Below are 20,686 nucleotides of genomic sequence, written 5' to 3' on the forward strand. Positions count from 1 at the left end.
CACCTGGGGGCGAGCCGTCAGGAAGTCCAGGACCCAGTTGCACAGGGTGGGGTCGAGACCCAGGGTCTTGAGCTTAATGACGAGTTTGGAGGGTACTATGGTGTTAAATGCTGAGCTGTAGTTGATGAACAGCATTCTTACATAGGTATTCCTCTTGTCCAGATGGGTTAGGGCAGTGTGATTGCGATTGCGTCATCTGTGGACCTATTGGGGTGGTAAGCAAATTGACTAGTCTCTCAAAGCACTTCATGATGATGGAAGTGAGTGCTACGGGGAGATAGTCATTTAGCTCAGTTACCTTCACTTTCTTGGGAACAGGAACAATGGTGGCCCTTTTGAAGCATGTGGGAACAGCATATTCCAGGCTGTATCACAACTGGCTGTGACTGGGAGTCCCAAGGGCAGTGTGCACAATTGGCCCAGTGTCGTTTGGCTGGGGTAGGCTGTCTTTCTTTGGACACTGTGTTAACTAACCTCCAAACGAGCTTCAACTGCTCCTAAACTCTAGTAAAACTAAATGCATGCTCTTTAACCGATCGCTGCCCGCACCCGCCCGTACGACTAGTATCACTACTCTGGACGGTTCTGACTTAGAATATGTGGACAACTACAAATACCTAGGTGTCTGGTAAACTCTCCTTCCAGACTCATATTAAACATCTCCAATCCAAAGTTACATCTAGAATCGGCTTCCTATTTCGCAACAAAACCTCCTTCACTCACTCTGCCAAACATACCCTCGTAAAACTTACTATCCTACCGATCCTCGACTTCGGCCATGTCATTTACAAAATAGCCTCCAACACTCTACTCAGCAAACTGGATGCAGTCTATCACAGTGCCATCCGTTTTGTCACCGAAGCCCCATATACCACCCACCACTGCGACCTGTATGCTCTCATCGGCTGGCCTTCGATTCATATTCGCCGCCAAACCCACAGGCTCCAGGCCATCTATAAGTCTCTGCTAGGTAAAGCTCCGCCTTATCTCATCTCACTGGTTACCATATCAACACCCACCCGTAGCACGCGCTCCAGCAGGTATATCTCACTGGCCATCCCCAAAGCAAACACCTCTTTGGCCGCCTTTCCTTCCAGTTCTCTGCTGCCAATGACTGGAACGAATTGCAAAAATCGCTGAAGTTGGAGACTTATATCTCCCTCACTAACTTTAAGCATCAGCTATCTGTGCAGCTTACCGATTACTGCAGCTGTACATCGCCCATCCAACTACCTACCTCATCCCCATATTGTTTTAGTTACTATTTTGCTCTTTTGCACACTAGTATTTCCAGTATTTCTACTTCCACATCATCATCTGCACATCTATCACTCCAGTGTTAACTTGCTAAAATGTAATTACTTCGCTACTATGGCCTATTTATTGCCTTACCTCCTTATCCTACCTCATTTGCACACATTGTATATATACTTTCTCTATTGTATTATTGACTGTATGTTGTTTATTCCATGTGTAACTGTTGTTGTTTGTGTCGCACTGCTTTGCTTTATCTTGGCCAGGTCGCAGTTGTAAATGAGAACTTGTTCTCAACTGGCCTACCTGGTTAAGTAAATGTGAAATAAATAAAACATTTGTAAATAACAATGACTTGCCAAATTAAATAAAGAAATATATATAAATGTTAGAATTTTTCTTCCACTTTTACATTAGAGTATTTTGTGTAGCTCGTTGACAAAAAATAACAATTAAATCAATTTCAATCCCACTTTCTAACACAACAAAATGTGTAAAAATTCAAGGGGTGTAAATACTTTATGAAGGCACTTTAGCCCCATTACCGCCAGATAAATGCCGATAGGCACAGCATCTGTATCCCCTGGGAATGAAAGATGAAAGGAGCACATTGTTATATTAGCAGAACACTGCTTCTGCGGGCAAGGTTCTGACAGATGGGTGTGTCTGGGTGGTGGCAAGGACACACTGAAGAAACACCCACATCAAACCATACCCCGAAGCCAACTCACTTTTGGCTTCTGTCATGGCTGCTAGCATTTCTTGAAGACCAATCCAAAAAACGAGACCAAATCAGCGGTTGCAGTTCCGCTTTAAGATTGTTCTATACATCAGTTGAGTTCTCTATAAGCTTCAATATAAAGTTCTAAACCTAGCATGACAGTGCATCCTTGTAGCTGTGTGGGCTAATATAGTCAATATGTTTACCTTGGGGTAATGTGAACCAATGGCCATGGAGTAAGTTGAGCCAATGGCAAGTTGAGCAAATTGAAGTGTTTTCTTCCCTAGGTGTAATGCAAGGCATTATCGCTGGTATATGAGGTACCAACAAGACCTGGCCTATGTTAAGTTTGTTTAAAAAAGTACAAAGTGTTTGTTAGGTGTTAAGCCTGTGTTAAAAGATACTTTAAATGATTAAAAGACAAAATTATTGTGATTGTGTTTAATTATGTTTGGGAAATACAGATAGACGGGGTTTTAAAAAGGTAGTGGGAATATTTCATTTAGTACAGAAGTTTGTAGGCAGCTTAATTTACCCTGTCCTGCGGCTCAACTTACTCCATACCCGGGATATGTTGTACCAAGCGACTACGTTTTTTGGACAAGCTATGTTTTAAAAACTAATGTTTACATGAATTCAGATTTTTTACAGGGATACACAACATCCTGAAATATATGTAGTTATCTTTGTTAGAAAGAATACTATATGGCGTCCCGAGCAGCACAAAGGTTGAACCCGGGTCTGTAGTGAGGTGTCACTCTTTAGACTTGTTGAGTATCTGGAGCATCAGCCTGCCTAGAAGGCCAGCACCCCGGAGTCGCCTCTTCACTGTTGACGAATTTCAGAAGAAAGTTCTTTTTGTTTCTGGCCATTTTGAGCCTGTAATCGAACCCACAAACGCTGATGCTCCAGATACTCAACTAGTCTAAAGAAGGCCAGTTTTATTGCTTATTTAATGAGCACAACAGTTTTCAGCTGTGCTAACATAATTGCAAAAGGGTTTTCTAATGATCAATTAGCCTTTTAAATGATCAACTTGGATTAGCTAACACAACGTGCCATTGGAACACAGGAGTTGCTGATTTGGTTGCTGATAATGGGCCTCTGTACGCCTATGTAGATATTCCATAAAATATCAGCCGTTTCCAGCTACAATAGTCATTTACAACATTAACAATGTCTACACTGTATTTCTGATCAATTTGATGTTATTTTAATGGACAAAAAAAATGCTTTTCTTTCAAAAACAAGGACATTTCTAAGTGACCACAAACTTTTGAACAGTAGTGTATGTTTCTACTGGTGTCTTCACCCAAAATATTAGTGACCATAGTGACCATTGCCCAGTTGTTTGTGTTAGATGTGAGAAAACAAAATATAAGCCTCGTGTCATCACAAAGAGGAACTTAAAAAAATTCAGTGAACAGGCTTTTTTACATGATCTTTAATTTAGTGGCCTTGATTGTTTTTCAGCAATCCCTGAACCTCATTTAGCTTTTCAACCTTTTGCAGATGTCTTCAATACTATTGTGGATAATCATGCTCCATTAAAGAAATTAAGGGTTAAAGGTAGATTGAATGCCTGGTACATTCTGAAATGATCAGAAGTCATTCATAAAAGAGATGGTGCTTGGGTCAAAGCCAGGAACACAGGCTTAGGCCCAGACTGCCAAGCTTTTAAGCAACTGAGGAATCATTGTGTAAGACAAATCAGATTGTTATGTAACTGCTCTTTTGGATTGTAATGGGAACCTGGCTAAATTCGGGAAAACTGTCAAATCCCTGAAGGGTTATACTTCCTCCTCTCTGCCACAACAAATTAATTCAAACACGGGTCTCATTACAGAAAGCATTCCATCATTGATGCACTTAATCACCATTTTATTTCAGCGGGCTATCTAATTGAAATAACTTCTAAGCCTATTCACAATGATATTGGGCTGGATACTGATAAGGTAAACTTGCTGAAGGATCAGAGAAATTATATTCAAACCATTTCTTTTAGGCTATTAACAGAAAAATATGTCCTGGTTGCTTTGCTAGCAATAGACAACAAGAAATCCACATGGCCTGACCAATTGGATCCTGGTCTGCTTAAGTGTGCACCGCCCATCATTGTTGGCTCAATACCAGAGTATTTATTTTTTATTTAACCTTTATTTAACTAGGCAAGTCAGTTAAGAACACATTTTTATTTACAATGACGGCCTACCAAAAGGCAAAAGGCCTCATACGGGGACGGGGGCTGGGATTAAAAATATAGGACAAAACACACATCACGACAAGAAAGACAACACAAAACTACATAAAGAGAGACCTAAGACAGCAACATAGCAAGGCAGCAACTGAAAAGAAGAGATATGTGTGCTTTGGGGACCTTTAACAGAATGTGACTGGCAGAACAGGTGTTGTATGTGGAGGATGAGGGCTGCATTAGGTATCTCAGATGGGGGGAGTGAGGCCTTAAAGGGTTTTATAAATAAGCATCAACCAGTGGGTTTTGCGATTGGTAAACAGATATTACCAGTTTACAGAGGAGTAAAGAGTGCAGTGATGTGTCCTATAAGGAGCATTGGTGGCAAATCTGATGCCCGAATGGTAAAGAACATCTAGCCGCTCGAGAGCACCCTTACCTGCTGATCTATAAATTACATCTCCGTAATCTAGCATAGTCAACTGAATCAGGGTTAGTTTGGCAGCTGGGGTGAAAGAGGAGCAATTATGATAGAGGAAACTAAGTCTAGATTTAACCTTAGCCTCCAGCTAAGGGAGAGGAGGACAGTGTAGCCATACTTCCAAGTACTTGTATGAGGTGACTACCTAGAGCTCTTAACCCTCAGAGGTAGTAATCACACCGGTGGGGAAAGGGGCATTCTTCTTATCAAACCACATGACCTTTGTTTCGGAGGTGTTCAGAACAAGGTTTAGGGCAGAGAAAGCTTGTTGGACACTAAAAAAGCTTTGTTGTAGAGTGTTTAACACAATCCGGGGAGGGGCCAGCTGAGTATAAGACTGTGTCATCTGCCTTCTAAATGGATGAGATACAGTGTCTTGCAAAAGTATTCATCCCCATTGGCGTTTTTCCTATTTTGTTGCATTGCAATCTTTTCGCAACCTATTTGGATGTCATGCAATGGACATACACAAAATAGTCCAAATGAAGTGACATTTTTAAAAACTTGTTTCAAGAGAATTCAAACAAAATAACAAACAGAAAAGTGGTGCATGCATATGTATTCACCCCCTTTTCTATGAAGTCCCTAAATAAGATCTGGTGCAATCAATTACCTTCATAAATCACATAATTAGTTAAATAAAGTCCACCTGTGTACAATCTAAGTGTCACATGATCTGTCACATGATCTCAGTATATATACACCTGTTCCGAAAGGCCCCAGAGTCTGCAACACCACTAAGCAAGGGGCACAACCAAGCAAGCGGCACCATAAAGACCAAGGAGCACTACAAGCAGGTCAGGGACAAAGTTGTGGAGAAGTACAGATCAGGGTTGGGTTATAAAAAAATATCTGAAACTTTGAACATCCCACGGAGCACCATTACATCCATTATTAAAAAATGGAAAGAGTATGTCACCACAATAAACCTGCCAAGAGAGGGCCACCCACCAAAACTTACAGACCAGGCAAGGAGGGAATTAATCAGAGAGGCAACAAAGAGACCAAAGATAACCCTGAAGGAGCTGAAAAGCTCCACAGAGGAGATTGGAATATCTGTCCATAGGACCACTTTAAGCCTTACACTCCACAGAGCTGGGCTTTACGGAAGAGTGGCCAGAAAAAAGCCATTGCTTAACGAAAAAAATAAGCGCAAACGTTTGGTGTTTGCCAAAAGGCATGTGGGAGACTCCCCAAATAAATGGAAGAAGATTCTCTGGTCAGATGAGACTGAAATTGAGCTTTTAGGCCATCAAGGAAAATGCTATGTCTGGCACAAACCCAACACCTCACCCCAAGAACACCATCTCCACAGTGAGCATGGTGGTGGCAGCATCATGCTGTGGGGATGTTTTTGATTGGCAAGGACTTTGAAACTGGTTAGAATTGAAGGAATGATGGACGGAGGGAAATTCTTGAGGGAAACCTGTTTCAGTCTTCCAGAGATTTGAGACTGGGATGGAGGTTCACCTTCCAGCACGACAATGACCCTAAGCATACTGCTAAATCAGTGGTTTAATGGGAAACATATCCATGTCTTGGAATGGCCTAGTCAAAGCCCAGACATCAATCCAATTGAGAATCTGTGGTATGACTTAAAGATTGCTGTACACCAGCGGAACCCATCCAACTTGAAGGAGCTGGAGCAGTTTTGACTTGAAGAATGGGCAAAAATCCCAGTGGCTAGATGTGCCAAGCTTATAGAGACATACCCCAAGAGACTTGCAGCTGTAATTGCTGCAAAGGGTGGCTCTACAAAGTATTGACTTTGGGGGGGTGAATAGTTATGCACGCTCAAGTTTTCAGTTTTTTTTGTCTTATTTCTTGTTTCACAAGAAAAAATATTTTGCATCTTCAAAGTGGCAGGAATGTTGTGTAAATCAAATGATACAAACCCCCGAAAACTATTTTTTTAATTCCAGGTTGTAAGGCAAACAAAATAGGAAAAATGCCAAGGTGGGTGAATACTTTCGCAAGCCATTGTAGCTTCCTACTTCCTATTCAGTTTTCCCATAGAGGATTTTAGAAACACTTAAAATAAGTGTATTAAGGGCCTCCCGAATGGCGCAGCGGTCTAAGGCACTGCATCACAGTGCTAAAGGCGTCACTACAAACCAGGGTTCAATCCCAGGCTGAGTTACAGCTGGCTGCGACCGAGAGACCCATGAGGAAGGGCACAATTGGCCCAGAGTTGTCCGGGTAAGGGGAGGGTTTGGCTGGCCGGGACGTCCTTATCCCATCGTGCTCTAGTGACTCCTTGTGCCGGGTCGGGCGCATACACGCTGACTTCAGTTGCTAGCTGTACGGTGTTTCATCTGACACATTGGTGATTCTGGCTTCCGGGTTAAGCAAGCAGATTGTCAAGAAGCAGTGCAACTTGGCAAGGTCGTGTTTTGCAGGACGCATGGCTCTCAACCTTCACCTCTCCTGAGTCCGTACGGGAGTTGTAGCGATCGGACAAGACTGTAACTACCAAATGTGGAGAAAAAAGGGTGTAAAGTGCAAACAAAATAAATAAATAAATACGTGCAAACAGGTCTGGTTTTTCTGCAGCCTTACCCTGGCGTGACAGTTTGATAACCGTGTAAATATCTCTACGACAAGGTGGCTTTTATCAATATATTTGCCTGTATTTACCCCACAAAAATGAAATGCTAATTAGCTGCTAATGTGGCTATCATAAAGAACTACAAATACCATGACGATGTGGACAAGACTTTAAGAACCTCTGGATTAACTATCTAATGTTAGCTAAATTTAGTAATGAATAAATTGACTACATTTTGTTAAATTGACAATTCTTTAAACTGTTAGCAAAGGTGTCAGCTAGAGATTACGTGCAGGAGCTTTCAGGAATTTGTAGTCTTGCATGATGTCTACGTTGATGCTAATTAGCATGTTAGAATATGAGACTAAATAGAGCCGAATATATATATTGATAAAAGTCATGCTGTCCGAGAGAAATTTACAGTACGTGGTTATCAGAACGTTGCGCCATGGTAACCCAACACAAAACACAGCCCTTATTTTAAATGTTTCTAAAATTCCATATGGGAAAAAATGTATGGTGGAAAAACGATTGGAACCATTTCCCTCTTTTACTGCTACGCTTCAAGGGTATTATAACACCTCCACTGTGGGGCTCTATTACCCATATTTTTTATTTAACATTGTCATCAGGAAATATTCCAACATTTTGAAAATCAGCTATTGTGCTCCATAAGAGCAAGGATATTAGTGATCTTAATAACTATCGCCTAATTTCAAGGCTTCCTTGTCTAGCTAAGATTCTTGAATCCTTGGTAAATGTACAACTTTTATTTTGAATGTAAACTAATCAGGGTTTAGACCTGGGAATAGCGTTATTTCAGCAATCCCTTCAGTTTTTAATGATCTTGTCAATGCTTTAGACACTAAAATGAAATGTGCTGCTTTGTTTGTGGACCTTTGAAAAGCTTTTGATACTGTTGATCATCTTATTTTATTGAATAAGTTGTCCTCATAGGCTTTGGCTCTGACGCCAATTCATGATGTTCTTAGTGACAGAACTCAGGCCAGTGCAAATTTCTTGAAGTACATAAAGCTGTTCCTCAGGGGTCGATACTAGGACCTGTTATTTTCACTACATACCCCAACCATAAGCCGTGGATTACAGGCAACATCCGCACTGAGGTAAAGGGTAGAGATGCCATTTTCAAGGAGCGGAACTCTAACCCGGAAGCTAATAAGAAATCCCGCTATGCCCTTCGACGAACCATCAAACAGGCAACGCGTCAATACAGGACTAAGATCGAATCGTACTACACCGGCTCCGACACTCGTCGGATGTGGCAGGGCTTGCAAACTATTACAGACTACAAAAGGAAGGCAAGCAAGACTGAAGCATGCATGAGAGCATCAGCTGTCCCGGATGACTGTGTGATTATGCTCTCCGTAGCTGATGTGAGTAAGACTTATAAAACAGGTCAACATTCATAAGGCTGCAGGGCCAGATGGATTACCAGGACGTGTACTCTGAGCATGTGCTGACCAACTGGCAAGTGTCTTCACTGACATTTTCAACCTATCCCTGACTGAGTCTGTAAAACCAACATGTTTCAAGCAGACCACCATAGTCCCTGTGCCCAAGAACACTAAGGTAACCTGCCAAATGACTACCGACCCGTAGCACTCACGTCTGTAGCCATGCTTTGAAAGGCTGGTCATGGCTCACATCAACACCATTATTCCAGAAACCATAGACCCACTCCAATTTGCATACCGCACCAATAGATCCACAGATGATTCCATCTCTATTGCACTCCATACTGCCCTTTCCCACCTGGACAAGAGGAACACCGATGTGAGAATGCTATTCATTGACGACAGCTCAGCGTTCAACACCATAGTACCTTCAAATCTCATCGCTCAGCTAAGGAGCCTGGGACTAAACACCTCCCTCTGCAACTGGATCCTGGACTTCCTGACAGGCCGCCCCCAGGTGGTAAAGGTAGGTAACAACACATCCAGCACGCTGATCCTCAACACGGGGGCCCCTCAGGGGTGTGTGCTCAGTCCCCTCCTGTACTCCCTGTTCACTCATGACTGCATGGCCAGGCATGACTCCAACGCCATCATTAAGTTTGCTGACAACACAACAGTGGTAGGCGTGATCACCAACAACGATGAGACAGCCTATAGGGAGGTCAGAGACCTGGCCGTGTGGTGCCAGGATAACAACCTCTCCCTCAACGTGATCAAGACAAAGGAGATGATTGTGGACTACAGGAAAAGGAGGACCGAGAACTCCCCCATTCTCATCGACGGGGCAGTAGTGGAGCAGGTTGAGAGTTCCTTGATGTCCACATCACAAACAAATTATCATGGTCCAAACACACCAAGACAGTCGTGAAGAGGGCATGACAAAGCCTATTTCCCTTAAGGAGACTGAAAAGATTTGGCATGGGTCCTCAGATCCTCAAAAAGTTCTACAGTTGCACCATCGCCAGCATCCTAACTGGTTGCATCACTGCCTAGTATGGCAACTGCTCAGCCTCCGACCGCATGGCACTACAGAGGGTAGTGCGTACGGCCCAGTACATCACTGGGGCCAAGCTTCCTGCCATCCAGGACCTCTATACCAGGCGGCGTCAGAGGAAGGCCCTAAGAATTGTCAAAGACTTCAGCCACCCTAGTCATAGACTGTTCTCTCTGCTACCGCACGGCAAGCGGTACCGGAGCGCCAAGTCTTGGTCCAAAAGGCTTCTCAACAGCTTCTACCCCCAACCCATAAGACTCCTGAACAGAATAAAAGTAAGATAATAAGGTTTTAAAATAGGCTGCATTAAAATCTACAGGACAGTATATCTCAAATAGGCCCGATCTTTCCAAACCCATCTATTTGGAAAATGTTAAATAATATATAAGGGGGGGGGGGGGTATACAGTTAATAGCTTAGGCAATCAATGAAACAATCAAACAATGTTTATACAATATTTTGCCTCAAAGGGTAGGTCACAATGTAATTTGACTGACAAATTTAAATACCAATCTTAGCTCAAAGTTGTAGTAGACTTTGACCAATGACTGTAAAGAGTGGAGAGAATGTCACTCCCCTTGAGCTGGACATCGAGCAGAGCTCTTCTGTGCTTTGGCCCATCAATGGAGGAAAGAACGTCATCTGTTTCATACATTTAGTTAGCTGCCAAATCAGTTCAGTTCTTCCCTAAACTAGTATTTTTATCCCACAACAGATTATTTTCATAGCGCTGTCTCTTTTGTGTGCCAAATATGCATAAAAAAGACCACAGTCAGTGCCAAGAAATGTTGAAAGGGGAATTCGTGTAAAGGCAAGTGCTAGCCTTGCTATCTTGGTTAGCTACAATTCTGATCAGCTAGCTAGCTAGCTAGTTCAAGAAACCGAATTAAAACCAAAAATTAATATCCAAGTAAAGAAATATTCAATTGCAACCAGACGAGGGGCTATTTGAAGCAAACTCAGTTTCTGCTAAAACGTAAGTAGAGAACTATTTCACTTTCAGGTGGATTGGATTTAGCCAACTTGCTAGCTAGCATGTTAAGTAACTAGCTAAGGTAACCAGCTAGCTAACGTTAGCTAGCTAGTAACGTTAACTAGTCATATTGCAGTCACACTCAATCATGACTTTCAGGCTAATTATTTGCTAGTTATGGGTGTAGTTAGTTATGGCTACCATAGTTAATTTCATTTATATAGCGAAAACAATAAATGGCCATTGATTGAAGTCGACCTTCGCTTGTAGGTAACATACCGGTATTTGGCTAGCTGTTGTTGTTGTTGACAACATAGAAAATGTCCCCACAGTACATTAGTTAGATAGCTAACTAGCCCATTGCCACAGGAGCCACACTGGTCCAGTATTTACTTGTTGTTGGCTACAGAAAGCTAGCCAGCTAAAAATACACGCTAATTTGGTCGCCATCCATGTTGGACATAGAGGGGCTATAGACAGCCAGCAAGCTAGCTTTAGTTGTGGTTATGCGATCTACCGTTCCACTAATTTACTCTGTATATAGCTTTATGTAAGTGACATTAGTTGGTAGTGTGCAATAACTTAACTCAAATAAACAACATTAGCTAACTACAAACATTGGTCGACTGCAATTCTCCTAGTAATTTAGCGGAAACCCCCCGCCAAAACTATAATGAGGGGTTTAAACCCTAAATGTAACACTAAACCTCCGAGATTTAGCCTCTGGCAAGTTGTATAACATCAGGAACCATCGTTATTTTATTGTTCCTCATTAGCTATCCCTTGATCAACAGTGCCAGGACAGGTGGATATAGCTAGCTAAGCTAGGACTACAACCAAATGCAAACTGACATGGTGTGTTCTGTATCCTTGACTAACTTGTTGACCTTTGTAACTTGTGTGAAAGCAGTGGCCTTCAGTGGAACTCCTGTTGCCGGGGATGTATTTATTAGTTGGACACCATTGAAAAACGTTTTACTCCAATCTGTTTGGTTCCTGGTGAATACACCCCATTTATGCAACACAATTGTGAACTGTGAATAGATGTACTATTGTAAAGTGGTTGTTCCAGTGGATATCATAAGGTGAATGCACCAATTTGTAAGTCGCTCTGGATAAGAGTGTCTGCTAAATGACGTAAATGTAACTGCACTTGTTGTCACACAGGTGTAGTCCTTTCATTCCATCTCAGAGCGAAAGTATTATTTCTAAAAACAAACAGGTGCAGCTAAAGACAAATAGTTTAGGCTTTACTGGTAGTTATATGTACTGCTTAAAAAAATAAAGGGAACACTTAAACAACACATCCTAGATCTGAATTAAAGAAATAATCTTATTAAATACTTTTTTCTTTACATAGTTGAATGTGCTGACAACAAAATCACACAAAAATAATCAATGGAAATCCAATTTATCAACCCATGGAGGTCTGGATTTGGAGTCACACTCAAAATTAAAGTGGAAAACCACACTACAGGCTGATCCAACTTTGATGTAATGTCCTTAAAACAAGTCAAAATGAGGCTCAGTAGTGTGTGTGGCCTCCACGTGCCTGTATGACCTCCCTACAACGCCTGGGCATGCTCCTGATGAGGTGGCGGATGGTCTCCTGAGGGATGTCCTCCTAGACCTGGACTAAAGCATCCGCCAACTCCTGGACAGTCTGTGGTGCAACGTGGCATTGGTGGATGGAGCGAGACATGATGTGCTCAATTGGATTCAGGTCTGGGGAACGGGCGGGCCAGTCCATAGCATCAATGCCTTCCTCTTGCAGGAACTGCTGACACACTCCAGCCACATGAGCTCTAGCATTGTCTTGCATTAGGAGGAACCCAGGGCCAACCGCACCAGCATATGGTCTCACAAGGGGTTTGAGGATCTCATCTCGGTACCTAATGGCAGTCAGGCTACCTCTGGCGAGCACATGGAGGGCTGTGCGGCCCCCCAAAGAAATGCCACCCCACACCATGACTGACCCACCGCCAAGCCGGTCATGCTGGAGGATGTTGCAGGCAGCAGAACATTCTCCACGGCTTCTCCAGACTCTGTCACGTCTGTCACGTGCTCAGTGTGAACCTGCTTTCATCTGTGAAGAGCACAGGGCGCCAGTGGCGAATTTGCCAATCTTGGTGTTCTCTGGCAAATGCGAAACGTCCTGCACGGTGTTGGGCTGTAAGCACAACCCCCACCTGTGGACGTCGGGCCCTCATACCACCCTCATGGAGTCTGTTTCTGACCGTTTGAGCAGACACATGCACATTTGTGGCCTGCTGGAGGTCATTTTGCAGGGCTCTGGCAGTGCTTCTCCTGCTCCTCCTTGCACAAAGGCGGAGGTAGCGGTACTGCTGCTGGGTTGTTGCCCTCCTACGGCCTCCTCCACGTCTCCTGATGTACTGGCCTGTCTCCTGGTAGCGCCTCCATGCTCTGGACACTACGCTGACAGACACAGCAAACCTTCTTGCCACAGCTCGCATTGATGTGCCATCCTGGATGAGCTGCACTACCTGAGCCACTTGTGTGGGTTGTAGACTCCGTCTCATGCTACCACTAGAGTGAAAGCACCGCCAGCATTCAAAAGTGACCAAAACATCAGCCAGGAAGCATAGGAACTAAGAAGTGGTCTGTGGTCCCCACCTGCAGAACCACTCCGTTATTGGGGGTGTCTTGCTAATTGCCTATAATTTCCACCTGTTGTCTATTCCATTTGCACAACAGCATGTGAAATTTATTGTCAATCAGTGTTGCTTCCTAAGTGGACAGTTTGATTTCACAGAAGTGTGATTGACTTGGAGTTACATTGTGTTGTTTAAGTGTTCCCTTTATTTTTTTGAGCAGTGTATATTGTACAACTATAAGGCTAAGTGCAAGTACTGTCAGGTCCAGAAATGTTTAATTGTAGGCTAACTCTTCTCCACCACGTGAGATCTGAACGGTCACAACTGTTTAGATTATGGATGGGTGCACTATATGGTTCCCCCCTTCAGGTTTCAGTGGAGGTGACTAGGGCTGTTGCGGTGACCGTATTACCGCCACACCGGCAGTCACGAGTCATGAAGGCAGTCAAATTCCACATGACTGTTTAGTCACGGTAATAAGGCTTCTCCAAGCTCTGATGCTGCTGCTGGTCATTAGTAGTCTACCAAACTTGCTAACTGCCTGGTACTCAGCACTCTATTCTCCCTCAAATCACTCTGATATCAATGCAAATGTATTTGAAAATCGAGGATCAAACACTTCATGAGAGCTTTTGTTGCTCAACATTTCTTTAGGCTATGCAATTGCGGGAGAAAACAGAGTGATGGCCGCTAATAAAAAGACGAAGATCCCATCAGCTTTCTATATGCTAGGCCTACTATATTTATTTCTCAATTTTCCTAATATTAAGCACATTGCTTATATTTACAACAGGAGTATAGCCTTTCTGGCTGGCTACGAGGAAAAACGTACTCCGTTTGTTATTTAAGTGCATAGATAATGGCTGCCCCGTTTCGATACAGGTGCATGATAATGGTAAATTCTAAATCAAAACAAATGTCCCACATATGATTTAGTATATGTAAAGACAATATTCAATTGAAAATAGTCTGATGGGTGATAATATTAGCCTATTACTTGTGAATTATATATTATCACTTGTGAATGATGCCCAGCATAAGAAACTATGTCTATTTTTTGCGACTTGTTTGAATCATTTTTGGATTTATTTATTTACCAGGAAGGCCAGTTGAGAACAAGTTCTCATTTACAACTGCGACCTTGCTAAGATAAAGCAAAGCAGTGCGACACAAACAACAACACAGAGTTACACATGGAATAAACAAACGTACAGTCAATAACACAATAGGAAAAAATAAAAATCATAGTCGAACACCTCATGTAGCCTAGCCCATAGGCCTATATGTTTTAATAAGGTTTGTATCGGAATTGGATAAGGACTCACGCAGTTGCATCCCCGATGTGTCTGTCTTAACTTGTAGCCTGTGAGTAAGACATGATCACGTGACGTAGAGCCGTGTGAGTGAGAGACACTTCGGATTGCACAGCACGCTCAGGGAGATGGTCACAACGCAACTCCAGGCTGCAAAAGGCATGGATTTTTTTTAGGGTGCATTACAGTCACAAAGGGGATGCCACTGTTAAATTCGAGGCATTATCAATGCTTGTCAAATTGTGAGTGAGAGGCTGATGAAGTGTGTAAAGCCTGTGCAAAAAACAGAGCTCATGCCTTTCAAGTTACTTTTTTCAAATCATCATTACTCATCATGCAGCCTCACAATGTATTAAAAATCAAAACATTTAGCCCAACGTTTGTAGAACTACTAAAGTTACATTAATAACTCTAAATTAAGCATATAGGAGTACCTATTTCTTTGTTTACCGCTCAGCACAGAATAACCGCATGTGCGCACTCCCACAAATCGTTTGGAGAAAATATCTTTGATTCAGCTTTGTTCAATTGTATTGTTCATTCTATAAAATAATGCCACGGAATTATAAGCAAATCTTGCCTGCTAAATGAACTAGTGTCGCCCACAGCCATTTGGCACATCAGGACCTAACATAAGGACAACTCAGGGTAGGCTATTCTTTTCTTCTGAAATAGACTACATTTTCTTCATATCAGCTTTAGACCTGTCTAAAATAAATAATGCATTATTATTGTGATGGTGTAGGCTACATTACATGGATGAATTAGACTTTTTAAAATGGGTTTGTAGGCTATGTGTGGAAGCCAGGAGATGCTAAATGTGTTTGTTAATTAAACGGTCAATTACCGTGAGACTGTCAAGCAAATAACTGTCAATCACCGGCTGATGACATTTTATTGACCGCCACAGCCATAGAGGTGACAATGACTTATTGTGTTGTTGGTACTGACCACCAACAGCCTGGGGGAGGATCAGCTTTGTGGATGAAATTTAATCATCATTGACATATTTATATTGACACTTTGGTGCAAAATGCTGCCCCTGTCCCACTGTAAACATCACTTCTCTCAGCCAGAGGGGAGGGGAAAGGGACGTTTGTTGGCCAGAAGCTCTCAACATCCTTGTGCTAGATGTAAACGTGACTGACCAGTGCCATCCTGTCACTGCTAAACACAACAACCAAGTATAATTCTTTTTGGTCTGCCTGTGTCAACTGTTAAATGTGTTGATGTAGCCTGAACCTTTCCAAGACAAAGCTGGGACATTGGCAGACTTTCATGTGTGTCAGATGGGAGCTATTACATTGATTATTATTCTGTTGAATCCACTTGCCTTTACATGAGTCAATAAATAGGCCTAGTCTGTAATATCCTTCATACAGAGGTCACTGACAAGAAGAGGGAGGAAAAAGGAAAGTAGCCCAAGTAGTTGCTGACAGTGATAAGTAAGTGATGCGATCATGGTCTGGATTGAAGGGAGAGAGAGAAGTCTGATGTTCACGTCAATGACATCTTTTGAAATCCCATAAGCCTGCAGTTCAAGAGGGCCAGAGGCCTCATTAATTCTACTGCCCTGTAAAGTGAACTGAGAACTGCAGGTCTTTCTCTTGTAGCCCCTGAATATGTACATTTTTTATGTTGGTGTAGATGGGCCACACTCATGATGACTGAGATTCTCTATGATTAAGTGAAAGTGATTAGGCCTTAATAGCCCTGGGGCTTCAGATGACCTCAGGTGAGGTGGTGATGGAGTCAAAACAAACAGTGATGTCTACTTCCAAGAAAGAGTCTTTCACATTCTTGGAAGGAAGGTAGCTCTCTGTTTGTTTTGATCCTGTTGCCTCAACTGCCATAGAGAATTAGTGGAAAGGGCATACCTAGTCAGTTGCACAATTGAATGCATTAAACCCAAATGGGTCTTCCGCATTTAACCCAACCCCTCTGAATCAGAGTGGTGCGGGGGGCTGCCTTAATCGGCGTCATCTGCGCCCAGGGAGCAGTTGTTGTTGTTGGGTTTAAGGGATTTGCTCAAGGGCAGAACAGCAGATTTTTCTACCTTGCCAGCTTGTGTATTCAAACACTCTTAACCTCTAGGCTACCTGAGGCCTCAAGGTGTCGTAACATCCTGTTATCCTTGGTCTCAGTAGTCCCTCATGAGGGGTGGAGGTGGGGCTGATAGCCCAAATAGAGAGGATGGGAGATCATTTTTTTTGCTGGCCTCTACTGATGGAGGAGAGTTAAAATGTTGATGTTGTTGACTCCTTGTTCTTATTGGTTAAGATGAAGTAGCCTAGTAGATCTAGGCTTGTTCTCTTTTCACTGTATTTCAAAACATGTCATCCTTTTTTTTGTTGCACGGAACTAAACACAACCCAGCTGCTGATTCAGTCTGTTATTCCCACTTAGCTGTAGAGCTGGTATTTACGCTGGACGCGCACACATTTGGTCTCATTAATGGGATATGGAAAGCCAGCCTGTAGGTCTGACATGTTCATTGAACAGTATGGTTATTACCAGTGGTGTAATGTTTCTCAGTGTAGACTCTCGTTAGTTTTTTATCTTCTGAGAAATCTAGGGATATGGGCAGTCTTACCAACTGGGTGAGTGTGGGTTTATGGGTGTGTGCATAATGCAAAGAAAGTAATCAAATCAAATTCATTTAAAGCCCTTTTTAAATCATCCGATGTCACAAAATGCTTATACAGAAACCCAACCTAAAACCCCGAACAGCAAGCAATGCAGATGTAGGAGCACGGTGGCTAGGAAAAACTCCCTGGAAAGGCAGGAGCCTAGGAAGAAACCTAGAGAGGAAGCAGGCTCTGAGGGGTGGCCAGTCCTCTTCTGGCTGTGCTAACATTATCAGTGATGTTTGTGTCTGTGTGTCACTAAGTCATAGCGTGTTGAGAGTTAGCTACCTAACTTTTTAGTTTGGATCCCGCGACACAGTTGGTATCAGTTGCAGGGACTGCTTGTCTCGATCCAGTGATCCTGCTGACCAAGAATGGGTCTGAGGAGCTATTTGACAGTTTCTAGCACAGGTGAAAGATATTTTAAACAAACAAATAGAGTTCTACAAGCAGTTGTTACAAGACAATAGCTTCAAGTGTTTTGTCCAAATACTGGTGGATTCAACTAATAATAGAATGGATAACTTGACCAGAGAGGTCCAGGACCTGAAGAAAGGTTTGCAGTTCTCCCAGGGTCAGCTCGATTAGTTGAAACAGGAGAACGGAAAGGTGAGAGAGGACATCAGTTCTGTGTGAATCCATGATAACAAAGACGGATAAATCAGCCTCGGGACAATCAAGGCGGAACAACATGGTTGTGGACGGAATTGCAGCATCTCAACATAAAACCTGGACTGAGTCTTGAGGACAAAGGGACGGGAAATGATCTCTGAGAAATTGAAGATGAACCACAGGACGATTGAGGTGGAGCGCAACCACAGGACTGGAAAACCCACCACCAGCCCAGGTGACAGGCCCAGGTGACAGGCCCAGGCTGATAGTGGTTAAGTTTCTGACGTTCAAGGACAAGGTAGCTGTTCTGGAAAGAGCCAAGAACTTGAGAGGAACTTATATCTTCCTCAACGAGGACTATCCTGAAGCTGTGCGCCAGAAGAGTAAAGAACTGATCCCATGAAAGCTGCTAGAGCGAGTAGGGACATTGCTTACATCCGCTATGCCAGGCGCATTGTCCACCCTCCCTCCCAGAAGCCTGGAAGGGATAAGAGAGCCAAGCCTATGGGTCCGTAGTTTCAACCCCACAGCAAACTCACACACCAATTGATTAATGGCTGCTGAATGTATATATATTTTTTGTCTTGCTTTGTTTGCTCTTTTCAGTATTATGTCTCTCTGATAAGCTACCCAGGAAAGGGCTGAAAATAGCCCATATTAATATATGTAGCCTTGGAAATAAGGTTCATGAAATCAATAACTTGCTAACATCAGATAACGTTCATATTTTAGTCATTTCTGAGACTCACTTAGATAATTAATTTGATACAGCAGTAGCAATTAGAGGTCGACCGATTTATGATTTTTCAACGTTGATACTGATTATTGGAGGACCAAAAAAAGCCGATGCCGATTTTTATACATATTTGTAATAATGACAATTACAACAATACTGAATGAACACTTTTATTTTAATATAATACATCAATAAAATCAATTTAGTCTCAAATAAATAATGAAACATGTTCAATTTGGTTTAAATAATGCAAAAACAAAGTGTTGGAGAAGAAAGTAAAAGTGCAATATGTGCCATGTAAAAAAGCTAATGTTTAAGTTCCTTGCTCAGAACATGAGAACATATGAAACCTGGTGGTTCCTTTTAACATGAGTCTTCAATATTCCCAGGTAAGATGTTTTAGGTTGTAGTTATTATAGGACTATTTTTCTCTATACCATTTGTATTTCATATACCTTTGCCTATTGGATGTTCTTATAGGCACTATAGTATTGCCAGCCTAATCTCGGGAGTTGATAGGCTTGAAGTCATAAACAGCTCAATGCTTGAAGCACAGCGAAGAGTTGCTGGCAAAGTGCTGTTTGAATGAATGCTTACGAGCCTGCTGCTGCCTACCACCGCTCAGTCAGACTGCTCTATCAAATCATAGACTTAATTATAATATAATAACACACAGAAATATGAGCCTTAGGTCATTAATATAGTCAAATCCGGAAACTATCATTTCGAAAACAAAACGTTTATTCTTTCAGTGAAATACGGGACCGTTCCGTATTTTATCTAACGGGTGACATCCTTAAGTCTAAATATTGCTGTTACATTGCACAACCTTCAATGTTATGTCATAATTATGTACAATTCTGGCAAATTAATTACGGTCACACAGTTCGCAACGAGCCAGGCGGCCCAAACTGTTGCATATACCCTGACTCTGCTTACACAGAACGCAAGAGAAGTGACACAATTTTCCTTGTTAAAAGAAATTCATGTTAGCAGGCAATATTAACTAAATATGCAGGTTTAAAAATATATACTTGTGTATTGATTTTAAGAAAGACATTGATGTGTATGGTTAGGTACACATTGGTGCAACGACAGGGTTTTTTGCACGAATGCGCTTGTTAAATCATCACCTGTTTGGTGAAGTAGGCTGTGATTTGATGATAAATTAACAGGCACTGCATTGATTATATGCAACGCAGGACAAGCTAGATAAACTAGTAATATCATCAACCATGTGTAGTTAACTAGTGATTATGTTAAGTTGATTGTTTTTTATAAGGTATGTTTAATGCTAGCTAGCAACTTACCTTGGCTTCTTGCTGCACTCGCGTAACAGGTAGTCAGCCTGCCACGCAGTCTCCTCGTGGAGTACAATATAATCGGTGTCCAAAAATGCAGATTACCGATTGTTATGAAAATCTGAAATCGGCCCTAATTAATCGGCCATTCCAATTAATCGGTCGACCTCTAGTAGCAATATAAGGATATAACAGTGTTATTGATGTGTTGTGGTTGCAGGTTCACTGGGCACATCTAAAGCTTTTCTTTTGGGGTGTTGCTATAGGCCACCAAGTGCTAACAGTCAGTATCTCAATAAGGTGTGAAAGGCTTGATAGTGTTTGTGATGTAAACAGAAAGGTCTACATTCTTGGTGACCTGAATATTGACTGGTTTTCATCGAGCTGTCCGCTCAAGAGGAAGCTTCTCACTGTAACCAGTACCTGTAATCTGGTTCAGTTTATTAATCAACCTACCAGGGTGTTTACAAACAATACAGGAACAAGGTCATCCACATGTATTTTTGTCTTTTTTTATTATATACATTTTTTCACCCCAATTTTTCTTGATATCCAATTGATAGTTATATTCTTGTCCTATCGTTGCAACTCCCGTACGGACTCAGGAGAGGCGAAGTTGAGAGCCGTGCATCCTCCGAAACACAACCCAACCAAGCCGCACTGCTCCTTAACACAATGCCCGCTTAACCCGGAAGCCAGGCGCTCCAATGTGTCAGAGGAAACCGTGTCAGCATGCGTTGCGCCCGGCCTGCCACAGGAGTCGCTAGTACGCGATGGAACAAGAACATCCCTGCTGGCAAGACCCTCCCCTAACCCGGACGATGCTGGGCCAATTCTGCGCC

General features: G+C 42.4%; 1 protein-coding gene across 2 annotated transcripts in view; it reads left to right on the forward strand.

Annotated features, from left to right (window-relative positions):
• Positions 1-10,251: 10,251 nt before the first annotated feature.
• The window catches only part of ppm1ba (protein phosphatase, Mg2+/Mn2+ dependent, 1Ba), a 43,186-nt gene continuing 32,751 nt past the window's right edge, over positions 10,252-20,686 (forward strand). Inside the window, exon 1 of one of the 2 annotated variants that reach the window (XM_029765222.1) lies at positions 10,252-10,643. The gene's annotated coding sequence lies outside the window, so the exon portion shown is untranslated. The remainder of the gene's footprint in view (positions 10,644-20,686) is intronic. The other variant, XM_029765223.1, reaches the window with a different exon arrangement.

The sequence above is a fragment of the Salmo trutta genome, chromosome 10 (genome assembly GCF_901001165.1).
Source record: "Salmo trutta chromosome 10, fSalTru1.1, whole genome shotgun sequence".
Lineage (NCBI taxonomy): Eukaryota > Metazoa > Chordata > Actinopteri > Salmoniformes > Salmonidae > Salmo > Salmo trutta.